Source organism: Protopterus annectens, chromosome 13.part0 (assembly GCF_019279795.1).
Source record: "Protopterus annectens isolate FY-2018-M chromosome 13.part0, PAN1.0, whole genome shotgun sequence".
Lineage (NCBI taxonomy): Eukaryota > Metazoa > Chordata > Ceratodontiformes > Protopteridae > Protopterus > Protopterus annectens.
The window spans coordinates 1,034,146,411-1,034,165,812 of NC_056747.1; the positions used below are offsets into that span (position 1 = coordinate 1,034,146,411).

Below are 19,402 nucleotides of genomic sequence, written 5' to 3' on the forward strand. Positions count from 1 at the left end.
TGAAACAAAGGTTAAAATTACAGGCCTGTTTTTCAAGTAGCAAAACTCTGTGCTTTGCAAGAATTCTGAAATTTTAAGAAATCCCAGCTAGGGATGATACATCAAGCTCATGTAGACAGAGTGAACACAATACAATATTTTCCACTTTTCTTATAGTACTAATAGTGGCACACTACAAAAGATACATTTCCTATTTTTTATTCTCAAAGTTTAAAGCAGTGAATTTAAGTTTCACTCTTTAAATTTCTCCAAAATTTTGGAATTTCTAATACCATGATGAGAATGGACCCCACTCCTAAGTCAAGTTATGATTAAAGTTCATGAAATTAGTATTGTTTCAATCTTTGATGTGAGCATAAAGTGCTCTTCGCAGCATCCACAATGTGCCCAGAACTGACACCTTCTGCAATTCATACGAACTTACATGTATCAATAACATATCTAAATATGAATGCAATTTTTTTTTTTTTATAAGATCTGTTGTTGCAAATACTACTGGAATTGTCTGGGTATCCTCCTTCCACATTGCCCTTATTTCTGCCTGCAAAAACCCCATAAAGCACTACAAGTGTTGTGCAGAATGCTAGTGCTGGGAATCACTCCCTTTTTGCCACCAGGTGGCAGCATTTTACCATAAAAAGGTCCTGCTAAACCCACTTTTATTAGACCTGAAGGCTTACCAAATAGGATTTATCTCTGCCCCTAACAGAGTTTTTCTACTTAACTTCTCTTACTCCCTAGTTTTTTTTTTTCCTTTTATTTTGAAGGAATTACAATAGTTTCTGAACACACTACTAGTACAGAAACCACAAAAGATACAATCCCACTCCCTGGCTTTACCTGCAATTGTAATCCTGTTCACTGATTGTTGCTCCTGAGCCACCTCACCTCTTGGCTCTCCCCGCTCCGTTCGCCCTCCGGGCTCACTCCGCTCCCCTACCCTACCCCAAAATCCCACCCACCCCCAGTGCATCTACATTTATAGCTAACCCTGACAACCAATCCAATCTCCACACCAATCAGCACCTCCCTTCAATTACACCCAGACACACCCAAGCCAAACACCCCACCCAGTAGCCAAACTAAAGATCTAGCACCCAGCCACTAACACACCCATCTTACTTCCTATCTAAATATCTCTAGTAGCTATACTAACCATGAAATTCATACCACTAGCACTAATTCTAACTCTCACCACACTAACATTCACCACATCCACACCCACTAACATACCATTAAACAATTCATTCCACACAACACATTCTTTCACACACACAAACACATATATCTCACAATCTGCTCTACGCTATTTAGTGACAGCTCATTATTCTACATATACAAAACCCCTACCACTCAGACTCTCAAAAAACAAGCACTACCTAAAACAAATATAGATCTAGCACATGCTATAAAACTCAAACTAATCTACAAAAAATGTTTACTAATCTCAGGAGACATACACCCCAACCCAGGTCCATACAACAACATTCTCTCACACAAACAAACATCAGACCTACTTATTATAAACCTAAACTCAAGAAGTATATCCAACAAACTGCATGACCTACACACATTCATAGCCCAATACTCCTCAGATTTATTAACTATTACTGAAACCTGGCTAAAACCCTCCACCCAAAATGAAGAAATTCTTCCACCAGGCTATAACATCCTAAGACTAGACAGAAATGCTAAAAAGGGAGGCGGAGTTGCTATTCTATTTAAAAACACATTCAACCTCCAGCCTCTGAAAACCCCACTTCCAAAATTCCAAAATGCTGAAACATTAGGCTCAGTTCTATCTCTAAACAACAAAAAGAGAATTAACATCCATTGTAGTTATATCCCTCCAGGAAATAACTCAGCAACAATAGAGGAAATCTTACAATGGGCTACAACCAACCTGCCACAAGAAACCATCCTGTTAGGAGACCTAAATCTAGATTGGCAATCCTGTAATTCTAGCAATCCCACAAACCATATTAACTTATTCGGGTTCTCTCAACTAATTCAACAACCCACCAGAGTGGATAAAAAATCCAAGAAACAGTCAACTCTTGATTGGACTTTAGTAAACTTCCCTAGTCAAAATTATCACATGGGCTGTCTACCTGACTCACTCAGCGATCACTGCCCCACTTTCCTTCTTCGTAAATGGTTAAACATAGCCAAACCCATACTGTATAAGGAAACTAGAAATGAGCACAAGGTAAATCCACAAATTCTCAATAGTATATTACGACAATGTAATTGGCAGCCATTACATACTCTGGAACTAGACCAGGCAGTTAAACTTTTCAATAGTACTTTTATGAATGTTTTGAATACAGTAGCTTCCATTAGAAAACTTAGAACCAAAGTAAACTACGTCCCTTGGCTGACTAGGACCACAAAAGGCTTACTACAAGCCAGAGATAATGCCTGGAAGATCTGGAAAAAGAACAATACTAGCTTAAATAGACAGAATTATCAACAACTTCGTAATCAAGCCAAAAGACAAACAAAGCTACTTCCTAAATCTCCAAAACAAACATTCTAAAAACCCCCAAAAGTTCTGGCATGCTATTAACTCCCTTCTAAAACCTGGTAAAACTACTACCCCAGCTCCCAACACAAATACCACTAATGACAGCTTAGCCTCTCAATTCAACCATCATTTCATAGACTCTATTCTATCACTATCTACTCAGCTATCTAGCAATAACCCTATATCCACCCCCACTAAGGACCATAGTAATATACCATCTTTTACTCTCTCTCCCATACCAACCTCCATAGTCAAAAAGCTACTCTCAAAACTAAAACCTACCACTCTTGCAGCTGATGGCCTACCCACTAATTTCCTAAAACTAGCAGCTGAATCTCGAGCCTACCCAGTCTCAATTTTGATTAACCGCTCCATAAAAGAAGCTTACATCCCTCAACTATGGAAGGTATCACATATTATCCCCCTACACAAAGGTGGTAACTCTTACGAGCTATCAAACTACCGCCCCATTGCTATCCTATCCCCCCTGTCCAAACTCCTTGAAAAATGTATTCATACCCAAGTGATGCATTTCTTAACCTCACATAATCTCCTCTCCTCAACCCAGCACGGCTTCCGCCCAAACCACAGTACAACCACTGCTCTTCTGTCTTTCACTAACCAGGTTAACCAACTCAGAAATAACAACAATTTTGTATCTGCCATATTCTTAGATCTCTCTAAGGCATTTGACATGGTCTCACATAACCTACTACTAGACACGCTATCATCAATATCCTTTGCCCCCTCTACAACTGCTTGGTTCAAAACTATCTCTCTGATAGGAAACAATCAGTCAAATGGCAAGGAGCACTATCACCTTTACTATCATCCACCATAGGTGTTCCACAAGGCTCAATACTATGCCCATTACTATTCACTATTTTCACCAACAGACTACACACCTCCACACTGCATGCATCACTCATACAGTATGCTGATGACTCCACCTTAATCTGCTCAGCCCCATCCCTTACCACTCTTCAAAACCTTACCCAGGAATCCTTCAACTCCATTGAAAAATGGATTACTGATATCAAACTGATTCTTAACCCCAACAAGACAAAACTACTACTATTCACCCCAAGCAAATACAAACCCACACCCCTTTCTTTCACTATCACTTCCAAAAATGGCACCACAATTTCCCCCTCCCTCCATACAAAACTCCTTGGCATTGATAAAGATCTTCACTTCGATGTCCATATCTCTCAAACCATTAAGAAAGTACATAAAAAAATTAAAAAACACAAACACTTCCTAACAGACCAAGCACGAGTCACCCTAGCCTAAACCCACCTTCTATCTACCCTAATGTATGCATCTCCAATCCTAACCCACATTAGGAAAACAGACATGAACAAACTAGAGTCATGTTACAATAAGATTGCTAAATTCGCCAATAACTCTGCTTTTCGTAGCCATCATTGCCTTGCTCTAAAAGAGCTACATTGGTTAGAACTTCTTCATTTAATTAGTTACCACCAACTAGTCCTCACCTATAACATCCTAAAGAATCCCCACAAGACTCCTGCCCTGAACCAACTACTTAACCAATACTCAGCAAACCGTCCACTCCGCTCATCCAACAAAACCCTTCTGCATATATCTCAAGCCAACAACACTGCAGGTAAAGCTCTTTTTGCTCATACCATAGCAAAAATGTGGAATAACCTCCCCCAGAATATTTCCTCAGCACCTTCTATCACACTCTTCAAAAAATCACTCAAATCACACCTCTTGCATTCCTGGCTCTGTCCTTGCATCACATAAATGCTTCCCTGCTCTCCTCAAATACTTCCTACCTTACTCTATATTCTGCTTACTATCTCTATATTACAGTACTAACTTCTCCTCAAAACTGCCATACAGGGCCTTCATGTGGTCACGCTCAAACCTGCTCAGCAAAAAATATTGTCTGTTTATACTGGCATATGTGATGTATCTGATGATTGTATTGTTACAATGAAGTCCTTTCGTTAGTTTTGAACAAATCACTTTAGTCATGTTTTTCTTGCATGTAATATCTTGTATTGTAAATAATATCTAGTATTGCATATATTACCACTGAACATATAGTATAATAGTGGAGCTTTTCTCCCCGGGACTCCGCTGTAAATGGACCTCGCTCCAGTCGGACTTTCCCGGTCAACAAATGTAAAATAAATAAATAAATAAATCAAAGTATTTTATGGCTTTTTGTCTCTCCGTACATGATACAATCACTGGGTGTAGCAATTTCAATGATCAATGCTCCTTTTGTCTTCTTTTCCTGGACTACTATATCTGGTTTTCTCACATATGTTTTTGAACTGTTGGTAATGAGTGATCCGATGTGATATAGGTTCATACTAGGCTATCTGCCCTAGGGCATTTATAAGCCTAGCCAGAGAGTGTTTGGCTTTCGCCACCCATTTTAAATTAATTTTGCTATGCCCTTTTTCGAGGTTAGTATACTGTGCCTCTGTCTAACAGTGACACAGAAGTGATGCCCAGGGTAAACCTACGATCTCCTATCCACTCATCAAGATTCCTCTTGAGGAGAGTCAATGACGGACTCTGCCTAAACTGGACTGGGATTTTATTCCAGAGTGTAGGGAGCCTCTGGGTTATGAATCTGTCCCTCCAGCATGTCCTATTTATTTCAGTGCTGAGGTTCAAGTCTCTCGCGCGCATAGCTCGATGGGATTTGGACATGCTGCACCTCAGAAAATCCATTAATTCCGGGTTGGACATGGCTTTATACGTCAGGCACAGATCACCTCTGAGCAGGCAGTATATGTCACTGAGTAGAGCTGGAGTTTCTTTAAGCGGGCAGCATATGGCATCTGTTTGAGTCCTTTGATCCTCTTGGTGAGGTACTTTTGGGGTCTTTCCAGTTGCTGCAGGTGTCTGGTAAGGTACATCCCAAAAGGGGCATTGTACTCAATTATGGGCCTGATGAGGGATGAGTAAAGAGGCACGATGACCTCCCCTGATCTAGATGTGAATCCCTTCATGATTAGGTGGGCTATATTAAGAAGTTATGTACTCACCATAACGTTCCATCTGAGTAGGTGGCTTCATTTGTCTGCAACCTGTGGGTCTTGGATCCGAGCCGGCAACTTGTTTCATAGCTAATGGATCCGAGCTCCTAGCTCCTCCCCTCGCCCATAATCCCCTGCCAACCCTCCATGACCTCAGATCAAGTTTGCCCATCTATAGATACCCAAAAAGGGTATTTCAATAAAACAAGTCACATAGATCAATTTTGAAGGCCAGGGGGAAGGAGGGGGGGATTGTTGCAGACAAATGAAGCCACCTACTCAGATGGAACGTTATGGTGGGTACATAACTTCTTAATCTGAAGTAGGGACTTCATTTATCAGCAACCTGTAGGACAGAGTCCCCAGCTACCTGAATCTTGGGTGGCCATCATGGAAGGATATTGCGGAGCACCGCAGAGCCAAAGGATGCTCTCCCTCTAGAAATTACGTCCAGTTTGTAGTGGTTAATAAAGGTAGGAGATGAGGCCCAAGTGGCTGCCGAACAAATATCATCCAACGGAACTCTAGATTTGAAGGCCGCAGAAGTAGAGATGGAACGAGTGAAATGTACGCAAACTCCTTCAGGTGCGGGTCTCCCAGAAGCTTGGTACGCTAAAAGAATACATTGGGAAATCCAGTGTGACAAGGAGATTTTTGATACTGCTTTCCCCAAATTAAATTTGGCAAAGGAAATGAACAGCTGGTCGGATTGCCTGTGACCAGCAGTTCTAGGAGTATAAAAATGCAGCTGCCTATGAACATCTAATGAATGCAGCTTGTACTCTCCTTTATTCTGATATTTAGGAAAGAAGACCGATAGATTTATGGATTGATTTATATTGGTTTCTGATGCTATTTTGGGAAGGAAGGAGGGACTGGTCCTGAGGTACACTCTGTCCGGATGAAAAATCAAGTAAGGAGGTTTCACAGAAAGGGCTTGAAGCTCCGAAACTCTTTCGCTGAAGTAATGGCTACAAGGAATGCTGTTTTCCAGGACAAGTATTTGAGATCCACTGAAGCGGCAGGTTCAAATGGTGGAGCAGTCAGGGCTTGAAGAACTAGTGAAAGATCCCAAGGGGGTACGGCTTCTTTTATAGGGGGTCTGAGCAAAAAGGTGCCCTTGAGAAAGGTTTTACACAACTTGGCCGACATCAAGGGCCCTGTGTCATGTCCCACATGGTAATGAGAGATGACAGCCAATTGTACTTTGACAGTTGAGCAACTAGTGCCTTCCTGAAAAAGTCCGGTTAGGAAGTCTAGTATGGATGGAAGAGGAGCCGTAAAGGGATCTAGATTATGATGCTCCGCCCAGATGGAGAAACATTTCCATTTACTGTGGTACACTTTCCTGGTGGAAGGTTTATGCGCTGCCACGAGGATGGCTTTGACTGGTGAAGAGATACCGGGAGTCCAAACTAGGAGTGGAGCTGGAGCAACCAAGCTGTCAGCTTCAGACTGTCCAGATTTGGGGTCGGTAAGCCCGACGGATGTGAGATTAGATCCAGACTGGGATCCAGAATCCAAGGGGGATTCACTAGGTGAGACCACAGGTAAGGGAACCAAATTTGCCGAGGCCAGAATGGGGCAATGAGGATCATCCTGCTCCCCAACCGCGAGGCTTTCTGTAAGAGTTGTAGCATCAGGGTTAGAGGAGGATAGGCATAAAGTAGACCGGGCGGCCAAGCATGCACCAGAGGGTCTCTTGGAGTTTCCTCTGGAGGGGGAATCAGAGCGAAGAAATTGTCGCATTTGGTGTTTGAGGGAGAGGCAAAAAGATCGCAGCAGGGTTGCCCCCATACTGCGAATATCTGCTTCGCTACTAATGGGTTGAGAGACCACTCATAAGGGGTAAGAAGGGTGCGGCTGAGTTTGTCCGCTAGGATGTTGGCCCGCCCCGGAATGTGCGTTGCAATCAGAAAGCGGTTGGTGGAAATCGCCCATTCCCACACTCTCATGGCTTCGCGGCATAGAGGGTAAGACCTGGTTCCCCCCTGTTTGTTGATGTACCAGACAACAGACATGTTGTCCGACTTAATTGCAATAGTTCCTACGTGGAGGAGATTCTGAAGTGCTTGCAATGCGTACAGCACCGCTCTCATCTCCAGAACGTTGATATGCAGGGAGGTCTCTGTATCGTTCCACGTGCCTTGGATGGTCCTGCCTGAATAATGCCCCTCCCACCCGAAGCGGGAGGCGTCCGTGGTCACCGTGGCGAGAGGGGGAGAGATGCAGAAGGGTTGGCCCGTATGGAGATCCGGAGCATGAAGCCACCATAATAGGGCCCTCCTGCAAGCTTTGCTGATAGCGATGGGGTGATGGAGAGGAAAGGACAGAAAGGACCACTGTACTAGAAGGGTCCACTGCAGTACTCTCATGTTCAGACGGGCGCATGGAAGGAGCGTTATCGCTGCCGCCATGGAGCCCAGTGCCCTCAGGACCAATTCCGCCGGTGGTGCTTCTGAGTGGAGGATGGCCCGCACATGAAGTTGCAAATTCCGTAGTCGTTCCGACATCAGGAAGGCTCGTAGAACTCTGGTGTCTATTCTGGCTCCTATAAATTCTATGACTTGTGTCGGGGCCAGAAAAGATTTGTCGGCATTGATGGTGATGCCTAATTGGGGGGCTAGGCGGAGAAAGAAATCTCTGGCTGAGCACAGTAGATGCCTTGTTGGGGCGGTCAGGAGCCAGTCGTCCAGGTACGGGAAGACCTGCATTCCCTGGAGTCTCAGGTGGGCCGCTATCACTGCTAACACCTTGGTGAACACCCTGGGGGCTGTGGTGAGGCCAAAGGGAAGGACCCTGAACTGGTAGTGACTGGCTCCCAGCTGGAAGCGGAGAAACCTCCTGGATCGTCTGTCCATAGAATGTGGTAGTAGGCATCCTTGAGGTCTATAGAGCACATCCAATCGTTCTCCCTTAGAAGGGGGAGAATAGATTGAAGAGTGACCATTCGGAATTTTTCCTTGGTTACCAACAGGTTCAAATGGGACAGGTCTAGAATTGGTCTCGAGTCCCCCGTCTTTTTTGGCACCAAAAAGAACCTGGAGTAGAACCCTAATCCGAGCTGGTCTTGGGGGACGGGCTGGATGGCTCTTTTTTCTAGCAGCTGCTGAATCTCTGCGGCTGCAGCCTCCCTCTGATCGGGTGGTACATCGGGGAGGGTCTTGCATTTGGGGACATGAAGTATTGGAATTTTGTACCCTCTGGATATAATTCGAAGCACCCAGCGGTCTGTCGTGATGGACTCCCATGCCGCTAGGTGCTCCGAGAAGCGCCCCCCGACTGCTTCCAGAATGGAGCAGCCAGGCAACCCTTCAGGGCTGCTGCATGGGCCGGTCAGAGAAAGGTTCTCTGGACCCAAAGTTCCTCAGAGCCCCTCTGCCCCTGGGGTGGCGTCCTCCCTGTCCTCCTCTGCCACGGAAGGACTGGTTGTCCGGAGCGGGTTGGGAGTGTTGCGATTTCCGGAACCACATCTTCTTCTGACCCTTTTGGTTCTTTGAAAAGGACCGTTGGAGAGCAGAGAAGCAGACTCCGATGGCAGACGTCTTCCTGTCCTTCTCGCTCTGGACTAGTGTCTCGCGAACCGTTTTGCCAAACTGGGCAGAACCATTGAAGGGGGCGTTCGCAAAGGATGCTTTAAAAGGCACCGCAAAGTCACAATGATGGAGCCAGGCCTGACGTCCCATGACTAGGCCCGCTCCGCTAGCTCTAGCGGCTCCCTCGGTGGCATGGGACAATAGCCGCATAGAGGTATTTGAAATAGATCTCAGAGTGGCCATTCGGGTGGAGTACAATTGTTTGTCCTCCGCCGACATGGACTCAGGGGGGGAGGCAGCGTATTCTTTGATAAGATCCCGCTGCATCCTGATGACGTGTGCCATATAGTTCAGAGACCTTACCAAAAAGGTCGCTGAACTAAAAACTCGCTTCCCTAAGCGATCCATCGAGTGGGACTCCTTGCTCGGTGGATGGACTGAGGGGCTCTCCTGAGCTAGTTCCCTCTTCATGGCTGCCGCCGTCAACATGGCATCTACGGGGGGACCCTTGCTCCAGTGTGGCCGGTCTGCGGGGGGGGGGCTCAGTATCCTGTCTGGGCATTTGGGGACTGGCTCCACAGTGTCCGGGTCCTTCCATGCCCTGGTAGTAATTAGGTCCACACCAGGGGGTCGGCCGGAGGGGACACCCAAGAAGTAGACGGGCCTGCTTCGAATGCCTCCAGAAACACGGACTCGTCGGAGGAAGCCTTGGGGGCAGACCACCCACCTCTGATCCTAAGCATTTCCATGATGTCTCCAAAGGAGACATCCTCAGGTGGTGATCTTGGGGAGCCTTCCCCTTCATCCAAGTCTGTGTCGGACTCAGGGGAGTCCATGTGCCTCCTCTTGCACTTGTGCTTGCGAGGCACTTCCTTGGGGGGGCTGTCCAAGGAGGTCTTGCCAGCAACATCCTGTTCCAATGGAACAACCTGGGACATTGAAGCAGGCTGTCCCTGAGGCCGGGTGATGGAAGCCTGGCCCAGCAGAGAGGGAGTGCAGGGTGGAGCCGAGGCAAGGGCCGGAAGTCTGGATGCTCTCGACAGAGCCCTCTCCACTACATCGAAGGCCAAGGGGGAACCACTCTCCCTGGGCTCAGACAGCTGACTCCCACTCTGATCCGATGAAGGGATCGGAGCTGGCGCCGAGACCATCGGATCCGAAGGGCCAGTGTGCTCCGACCTGGACGGAGCCAAAGGCACACTGAATCCCCCGGATCCGAAGCTCGGCCCACGGCTCCGAGAGGTCGGATCCGACAGACTCGAGGGCAGGGTCGGATACCAAGTACTGCCGGCGCCGACCCACCCCCGGCTCCGACGCTGCCCGGCTCCGAACCCGGGTAGAGGGTCGGAGAAGGAGCAATTGGAGCAAAAAAAGGTGGGGGGGCAAGAGCACTCCCATCTGCAGCTGGGCCTGGATGAACCTTCGCATCATCTGGTCCAAGTCTGCATCTGACATGCTGAAAGTTGATCTCGACGAGGCCACCGAGGCAGGCCTGGAATGCCGCCTCGATGACCTCGATGGAGATCGGGCCTCCTCCTCCTCCTCGGGCCCTGGGGAGAAGCAAGGAGATCGGAGCCGAGGAGGAGGAGACCTAGAAGCTGTGGAGGGAGAAGCCCGCTTAGCTGGCGGGGCCGAAGCGGAGGCCTCGGCCCGCCGCTTGTGGTGCTTCTCCCTCCGTTTCTCCCTCCTAGCCTCCCTGTCCTCCGGCGCTTTAGCGGGAGTTTGAGTCCCAGCGGGAGGAAGGGGGGCAGGAGTGGCAATGACCACAGCCTGTGGTAGTGGCATGGGAGCAGCGGAGGCCGGAGCCGAGTCCGGGGGCAAAAGTCTCACCAGGACCAGCTTCGACCTCCGCTCCTTCAGTGCCCTGGGGTTGAACGCTGCACAAATGGTACAGCCTGAGGAGAGGTGTTCAACCCCAAGGCACCGAACGCACCGAGTGTGGCCATCAGCCGGGGAGAGCTTATGGCCACACTCGGTACATTTTGAAAAAATGGCTTTTGGGGCCTCAGCCATACTTGAAGAAAAAAAATGCTACACAAACACACAGCCCCCCAAAACACAAACACACACACACTCACTAACGACCAGCGAAGGGAGGGAAAAAACTATATAAAAAATATAAAATACAGGAAACCTAACTCTTACACACTTTTTAAAGTTAAGGGTAGAGGAAAGTTGAATAAAAATACACTTAACTGACTAATTCGCTAAGAGCTCAAAAGAATCCAGCCATCCACAAGCGCGGCAAACTAGATCTGAGGTCATGGAGGGTTGGCAGGGGATTATGGGTGAGGGGAGGAGCTAGGAGCTCGGATCCATTAGCTATGAAACAAGTTGCCGGCTCGGATCCGATATCGGATCCAAGACCCACAGGTTGCTGACAAATGAAGTCCCTACTTCAGATAAAATGTTTTTCTAACCACTTTGGCCACATGGTTGTCAAATGAGAGATTGCTATCAACTTGGGTCCCCAGGTCCCTAATTACTTCTTCTGTACTTAATGGATCACCACCTATGTGGTAATTTGTGGGCACTTTGTTTTTGCCAAAGGGGATGACTATACACTTTTTGGCGTTTAGCTTGAGGCCATGGCTCTGGCACCAGTTGTCTGTTTCTACGAGGCCCTTTTGGAGGATGCTTGTGTCAGCTGGAGAGTAGATTATGGCGCCCAGTTTGCAGTCATCTGCAAACTTGATCAGCCACAGTCCTTCCATGTTGGCCTGTACCTCTGAGAAATATATACCGAACAAGAGAGGTCCCAGGACTGAGCCTTGTGGGACGCCACTTGTAACTGGTTTGGAGTCTGACATGGCTCCAACAATTCTAACCATGTGGGTTCTGTCCTTGAGCCAGTTTGCAACCCATCTAGTGACATAGGGGTTTATATTTAAGCTGGTGAACTTATCTATAATGCCCGAGTGGGGTATTGTATCGAAGGCTTTTGCGAGGTCCAGGTAGGCTGTGTGGACCACCTTCCCCTCGTCAATGGCCTTGGTGACTGTTTCAAAGAAATCAACCAGGTTTAAGAGGCAGGATCAACAAAGCCGAACTGGGTAGGATCCAGTGTCTGTAGGTCTCCAATATCTTTATTTATGAGGTCCATGATGATCCTTTCCATAGCTTTGCAGACCAAGCTAGTCAGGCTTATGGGGCGATAGTTTCCAGGATTAGCTGAGGCACCACCTTTGTGGAGAGGGACCACTGTTGCTGTACGCCACTCTTTGGGTACATATTCTGCAGTAAGACTGAGACTGAACAGTAGTTTTATGTTTGGGTTTAGCTCTTCTTGGAGTTCATGTAGGATGCAGCCCGTGACACTGTCTGGTCCCACTGATGCTGTGTTTTTTGCTTTGGAGAGGGCGGCCCTTACCTGAGCATCTGAGATGTCAGGGGGGGCAGCACTCTGCTGAGATAGATATTTGCCCTTTTGGTGGGGAGGGGGGGGAGAAGTTTGCACTAAACCTGTCAGCTAGGATGTTGGCAATGTCTGTGGGTTCGATGTATTTTTTGTCATTTTGGAGTAATTCTGAGCATATCTGGGGAATTCCCACCCAGGTTCCTAACATAACTAAAGAAAGCCTTATGATTATCCTTAAGTGTCCTGTGCAATTTTTCTCTCGAAGCTGGCCTTAGACGATTTTATGAGTGCCCGTAGTTTTTTGCTAATACTGATCAGAGATGCCTTCCCTTTTTGGGATTTTGCTCTATCATGTAGTAGCTTCCTCCTTCTATTGTATAGTTTGTTTATGGCTGGGGTCCACCAGACAGGATGTCTGCCTTTGGAGAATTGGGTCTTGGTTTTATTTGGGATTGCATGATCCATGCATTCCTTAAGGTGTTCATAGAATGCGTTTATAAAGGATTCTGCGGTCTGGGCCGTATTTTCCACAGGCTTGGGTCGGGGGCTTTGAAGGATTCCACCTCGGTTTTGAGGAGTGTGAAATTTGCTTTAGAGAAGTTTTTCACTGTGGTTTTCTGGGCAGGGGGTGGGGTCGGGATGTGAATATCCAGTGAGATTAGTTTATGGTTTGATCTTACCAGTGAGGGATACACTTCTGGTCTGGAGCACAGAGTCCCCATGTTGGTGATGATCAGGTCCAGTACGTTTTCCCCTCTTGTGGGACTGGTAACAAGTTGTTCCATAGCATATGAGTTTATAAATTCTAGGAACCTTTGGGCTAGGGTGTTGGAGCTAGAGTAATGCTCCCAGTCTATGTTTGGGTAGTTGAAGTCACCCAATATAATGGTGTTTGGAGTATAAACTTCATTTTCTATAATGCCCTGTGGCTCATGTTTGCAATGCTTCTCAGCTACTTCAGTATTATAATGTTTGCACAATCCCCAATGCAACAGTCTTGCCACATTGTTATGCCTTTCAGAATACAGACCTTCTGCCGTTAGTGTATCGCACCCAGCAACAAGAAGTATGACGGCTTCCAATTCTGTTTTACAAAACCTGCATTTATATGTTTCTCCCACATCTTCAATGAACTTTGTAAATCAACATGTACATAAGTCCACTATCCTGTACCACCAATATTAACCTTCCCTCTTTTGGTTTAAATTCTGATTAACTATTCCTGCATTACATTCTGATCAACAGGAGGTTGTTTCAGGAGTTTTCTAAACTGGCAACTAAATTTATGCATTTTCCACATTTCTTGGCTTCGCTCATCTGACCCTCACCTTACATTCCTTTCTTTTTTTTTTTGGCACATTCAGTTGCTGTCTGATTTTCATCTATGCCTGGTTTGATATCCATTCCCACTTGACACCGATATGCTTCTGCAAAACTATGCAGGGAAGTCATCTTAGACTTGTTCTCATCATGTTTTAATACTTTCTCTATGGTTGGATCTTGTGAGGTCAGCAGGTATCTATGCAATCCTATGATTGCTGATCTATACATGTAACCAATTTTGAGGAGACCCATACCTCCTTCAGAATGGGCAACATATAATCTTGGTATACACTGATTTTTATAAATCACTTGGTAAGCATGAATCATTTTTCTTGCTTTTCTGTCCAGCTAATCCAATACCTTCTGAGGCCAGTCAATCAGCTCAAAACTGTAAGTTTAGAAAAGGAAGAAACAGTTCGTTATGTACTCACCATAACGATCGATGTATGTGGTCCATCTCGCCTACATTCCTTACTCACGGGTTTGGAGCCAAGAATCGGCTCTGACTCGGCCAAATTTCTCTAGCACGAAGTCTCTAATTGGCTGGGTTAACCCGGTATCCCAGGATGCACCTCACCCTAGCCCCAGATCTTGTTTGCAATCATAACAATCCTAACCCATACTCAATATACAGTGAAGAAAGTCCAGCCAGATAAGGGAACAAAATCAATGACCTTGAAGGGTCCACACAGCCAATATTCTTCCAAAACCTCTAGGAAGGGGCAGGTGGGAGGGTATGTAGGAATGTAGGTGAGATGGACCACATACATCGATCGTTATGGTGAGTACATAACTAACTGATGTTATGTGGTCCTAGCTCGCCTACATTCCTTATTCACGGGACAGCGTACCAAGCACCTCTATCCTGGGAGGCTCATAGGAAGATACTCCTGAGAACCGTGGAACCAAAGGAAGCCCGGCCCCTAGAAGCCACGTCCAGCTTGTAATGAGCAATAAAAGCGTTGGGAGAAGCCCAAGTGGCCGCAGCACAAATATCATCCAAGGAAAGCCTAGCATGGAAAGCTATTGATGTAGACATAGCCCTGGTAGAATGAGCCTTAACGGGAAAGGGTAAAGTTCTGTCTGCTGACGAGTAGATGAATGAAATACAATCTTTGATCCATTTAGAAATTGTGCACTTGGAAATAGGAAAACCTGCTCTGTTCTCTGAAAAGGACACATGCTCTGTTCTCTGAAAAGGACACAAACAGTTGATCAGATTTCCTAATATGCTTAGTCCTATGTAAATAAAATCTCAGTTGTCTGTGCACATCCAACTGATGAAACCTGAACTCTGCTTTATTGGAAAAGTTCGGAAAAAACACTTGTAGCTCAATAGATTGATGGAGATTGACAGTGGATGACACCTTCGGAAGGAAGGATGGGTTAAGCCTCAGGGAAACTCTGTCCTTATGAAAGATCAAATATGGAGGTTTAATGGACAAGGCTTGAAGTTCTGATACCCTCCTGATACCCTCCTGGCCGATATAATGGCTATCAGAAAAGCAGTCTTCCAAGATAAGAATTTTAAGTCACAAGTGGCAGCCGGTTCAAAGGGCGGTGACGTAATAGCTTGTAGCACAAGGTTCAGGTCCCATGGCAGTACAGGTTCTGAAACTGGGGGACGAAGTAACCAAGCGCTTTTTAGAAAGGCTTTACAGAGTTTGTGGCCCATAAGAGAGGGCTCATAAGATGTGTGAAAATTGGAAATTGCAGCCAACTGTACTTTAATGGTAGTGGGCACGGAGCCCTGACGGAACAACATGGCTAAAAATCTAAGACCGACGGAATAGGGGCTGTGAAAGGGTCCAAACCTAGGTCCTGAGCCCAAATGGAGAATCTCCTCCATTTGCTGAAATAAATCTTCCTGGTGGAAGACTTATGAGAAGAAGACAAGATGTGCACCACTTCAGGTGAAAAGGAATGTCTCCTGACTAGCGATGGAAGTGGAGCAGCCAGGCTGTCAACCTGAGAGTTCGCAGGGATGGATGAAGTTGTCCTGACACATGAATCAGAAGGTCCGGCACTGGGTCCAGAGTCCACGAACCGTCCAGTGCATACCGTTGAAGAAAAGGGAACCATACTTGTCGAGGCCAGTGTGGAGCAATAAGGATCATCCTACTTCCCAAGGATATGGCTTTTGGTATTCACTCTTGGTAACAGAGGAAACGGAGGGAAAACCAGACCGGGGGGCCAATCATGAGCTAGAGCGTCCCTGGCTGATTCCCCCTGTGGGGGGATCAGAGTGAACTACTTGCTGCATTTGGCATTGAGGGGGCTGGCGAAGAGATCGCAGCAAGGCTGACCCCCCCCCCTTTTGAAGATCTGAACCGCCACTCGGTTGTTCAGGGACCACTCGTGAGTCATCAGAATAGCTCTGCTTAGCCTGTCCGCTATCACGTTGGACTTCCCCGGAATGTGCTTTGCCACTAGAAACCATTGGGAAGACACTGCCCACTGCCACACTCACATGGCCTCTCTGCAGAGGGGATAAGATTTGGTTCCCCCCTGCTTGTTCAGGTACCACACTACGGACATGTTGTCAAAGTGAATTGCAATCGTTCCCAGAGGTAGAGTCCTGGAGTGGTCGCAACGCCAGAAACACCGCTCTCATCTCCAGAACATTGATGTGCAAGTGTACCTCGTGATCTTGCCAGGTGCCTTGGACCGTCCTGCCTAGATAATACCCCCCCCCCCCACCCCATCTGGGAGGCATCCATGGTCACCGTGGCCACTGGAGACATATGAACAAAGCTCCTTCCTCTGTCCAGATTGGAGGAGCGTAGCCACCAGAGGAGGTCCTGTTTGCATCGCTCCGTGAGAAGTATCAAGTGGGAAAGAGGAAGCTTCTGAAAGGACCACTGAACCGACAGGAGCCACTGTAGGATCCGCATTTGTAACCTGGCCAGAGGTACCAGCATGATGGTGGAGGCCATGGATCCCAAGAGCTGAAGAACTAACCTGGCCTGAACTTTTCTGAGGGGCAACAGTGCGTGGATCTGAGACTGCAACACTCTTATCCTGTCCTGTGGCAGAAAGGCGCACATTTGAATAGAGTCTAGCTCTGCGCCTATAAAAACAACATGGTGTGAGGGCTGCAAGGCAGACATTTCCCAGTTCAAAGTAATTCCTAGACGTTGGCAAAGTGAGATGGTCGTCTCCCTGGCCTGAACGAGCAGATGCCTGGTGGGGGCGGCGAGAAACCAGTCGTCCAGATACTGAAACACCTGGAATCCTAGACGTCTCAGGTGAGCTGTCACCACTGCCAAACACTTGGTAAACACCCTGGGGGCTGTGGTGAGACCAAAGGGCAGGGCACAAAACTGGAAGTGACTGGCTCCTAGCTGGAAGCGTAAATGACTCCTGGATGCCTTCTCCATTTTGATGTGGTAGTAGGCATCCTTGAGATCAATGGAGCACATCCATACTCTTTTCTCCAGCAGTAGAAAAATGGACTGAAGTGTGACCATTCGGAACTTGGACTTCAGAACGTAGCGATTCAGTCGACTGAGATCCAGAATGGGTCTCAGGTCCCCTGTCCTTTTCGGCACCAAAAAGAGTCGTGAGTAAGTTCCTGATATGACATGGTCTGAGGGGACTGGTTGGATGACTCCTTTTTCTAGCAGCTTTGCAACTTCTAGTGCTGCTTGATCCCGTTGACTGGGTGGGACGTCCGGGATCCTTCTGACTGGAGGGGGTGTCGACGCAAAGGGAATAGTGTAACCTCCGGTAACTATACGGAGCACCCAACGATCCTTGCTTCCCCAGGCTTCCGGATGCAACGAAATTCGGCCCCCGACTGGGTCCGGAATAGCACAGTCGGGCAACACCTCAGGAACGCTGGAAGGAAGAGCCGCAAAAGGAATCACAGTCTCCCAAGTTGCGGGGGCCTCCTCTGCCTCTAGGACGGCGTCTTCCGGAATAAACCCCCCCTGGCCTCTGGAGGGGGACTCACCTTGAGCTGCGGGAAAAGACCTCTGAGACTTTTTGAACCACATTTTCCCTCCTCTCTGAGCCTTGGGATAAGGCCTAGAAGGGAGAGAAAAATGGGCCCCTATGGCAGATAGGGTCTTTCCCTCCTGTTCGCATCTGGTGAGGGTGTCTTTCACTTTGGGTCCGAAGAGAGAGGACCAATCAAAGGGGCGTCAGTGAAGGAAGACTTAAAGGCCTCCGCGAAATGACACAGGCGCATCCAGACTTGTCTTCTGAGAGCTACGCCTGAGCTAGCTGCCCTACTCGCCCCTTCGGCTGCATAAGATATGAGCCTCATAGACGAGCTGACAAAGGACCCTAGGGTAGACAACTGGGCGTTAACAGTCTGCGCTACCACCTCAGGCATGTTACCCGTCAGAGTATCCCCTAGCTCCTTCAGGAGATCTCTTTGGAGCCAAGTGAAATAACAGAGGTAATTCAACGACCATAAGGTAAAGGTCGAAGACAGGGTACACTTCCCATACCGGTCCATACTCCTGGACTCCTTGTTAGGAGGGTGGACTGAAGAAGAAGCCTCTGCAACTTCCTGCTGAGTGGCTGCCGCCACCACCAAGGCATTTACAGAAACCCCTTTGGTAAGGAACTCTTTGCCCGGGGGAGCAGACAGGAACTTGTTTGGAAGGCTGGGCACCGGTTCCACGGAATCAGGGTTCTCCCACACCCTTCGAAAAATCAAGTCCAGGAGTTCGCCGATGGGTGGAGACACCCAGGAGGCGGAGGGTTGAGCTCCGAAGGCCTTGAGGAATACCAACTCCTCCTCAGAGGGGGTCTTGGAGGGCCAGTCACCTCTCTGTCTCAAAATCTCCAGGATGTCGGAGAAAGAGACATCATCGGAGGACGACTTGGGGGACCGCTCTGATTCCTCGTGGTCGGCATCGGAAGTGAGTGACTCGTCCTGGGAGTCGATGTGCTTCCTCTTGCACAACTTCTTACTGGGAGGCTCCTCAGGCACAGACTCTGAGGGGCCCTCAGAAAGTAGGGGACCGCTCAAGGGGGTATCCCCAGACCTTTGGGCTCCACTGTCCATGGAGAGGGGGGCATCAAAGGCTCTAGCCGGGGTGTAAGGGGACAGAGTGACCGATCCAGGTGATGTACCCGACGACCTGGCCAGGGCGCTCCTCATGGCTTCGAAGGCTGGTCCCCCCCCCCCCCGAGTCCGAGGACCGACCAGTCTCCGAGACCACGACCGGAGTCGAGATTCCAAGCCAAAGCACCGAGAGGGAGGCTCAGAACCGACAGGAGTCCCAAGGTATCCCCTCGGGTCCGACTGAGGAAACCAGATTGCCGAAACCAGAGGACGGAGCCGACCTGGTTGGAGCTGAAGCCAGCTCCGATAGACTCACCTGGGGTATCGGAGCCGACACCAGAACATCACTCGGCGTGGAGCACTCCGGCTCCGATGACACATGGGTGTTCAGAGAAGGAATCATCGGTACAAGAATGGGAACCGGCTCCGGAGCCGACTGGGTCGGAGCTGAAAACAGTTTTGCTAACACCGGCGACTGTAGGAGCCTCTGGACCATCCTATCCACATCCAAATCAGACAGCCTAGAGGATTTGGAAGAAAGAGAAGGAGATCTGGATCTCCCAACTGGATACTCATGCCTGACACTGGGTGACCTGCTGCGAAGAGGTTCCA

General features: G+C 48.0%; 1 protein-coding gene across 1 annotated transcript in view; it reads right to left on the bottom strand.

Annotated features, from left to right (window-relative positions):
- The window catches only part of MED24 (mediator complex subunit 24), a 1,193,465-nt gene that overhangs the window by 1,020,491 nt on the left and 153,572 nt on the right, over positions 1-19,402 (bottom strand). The gene's annotated exons all lie outside the window — the stretch shown is intronic.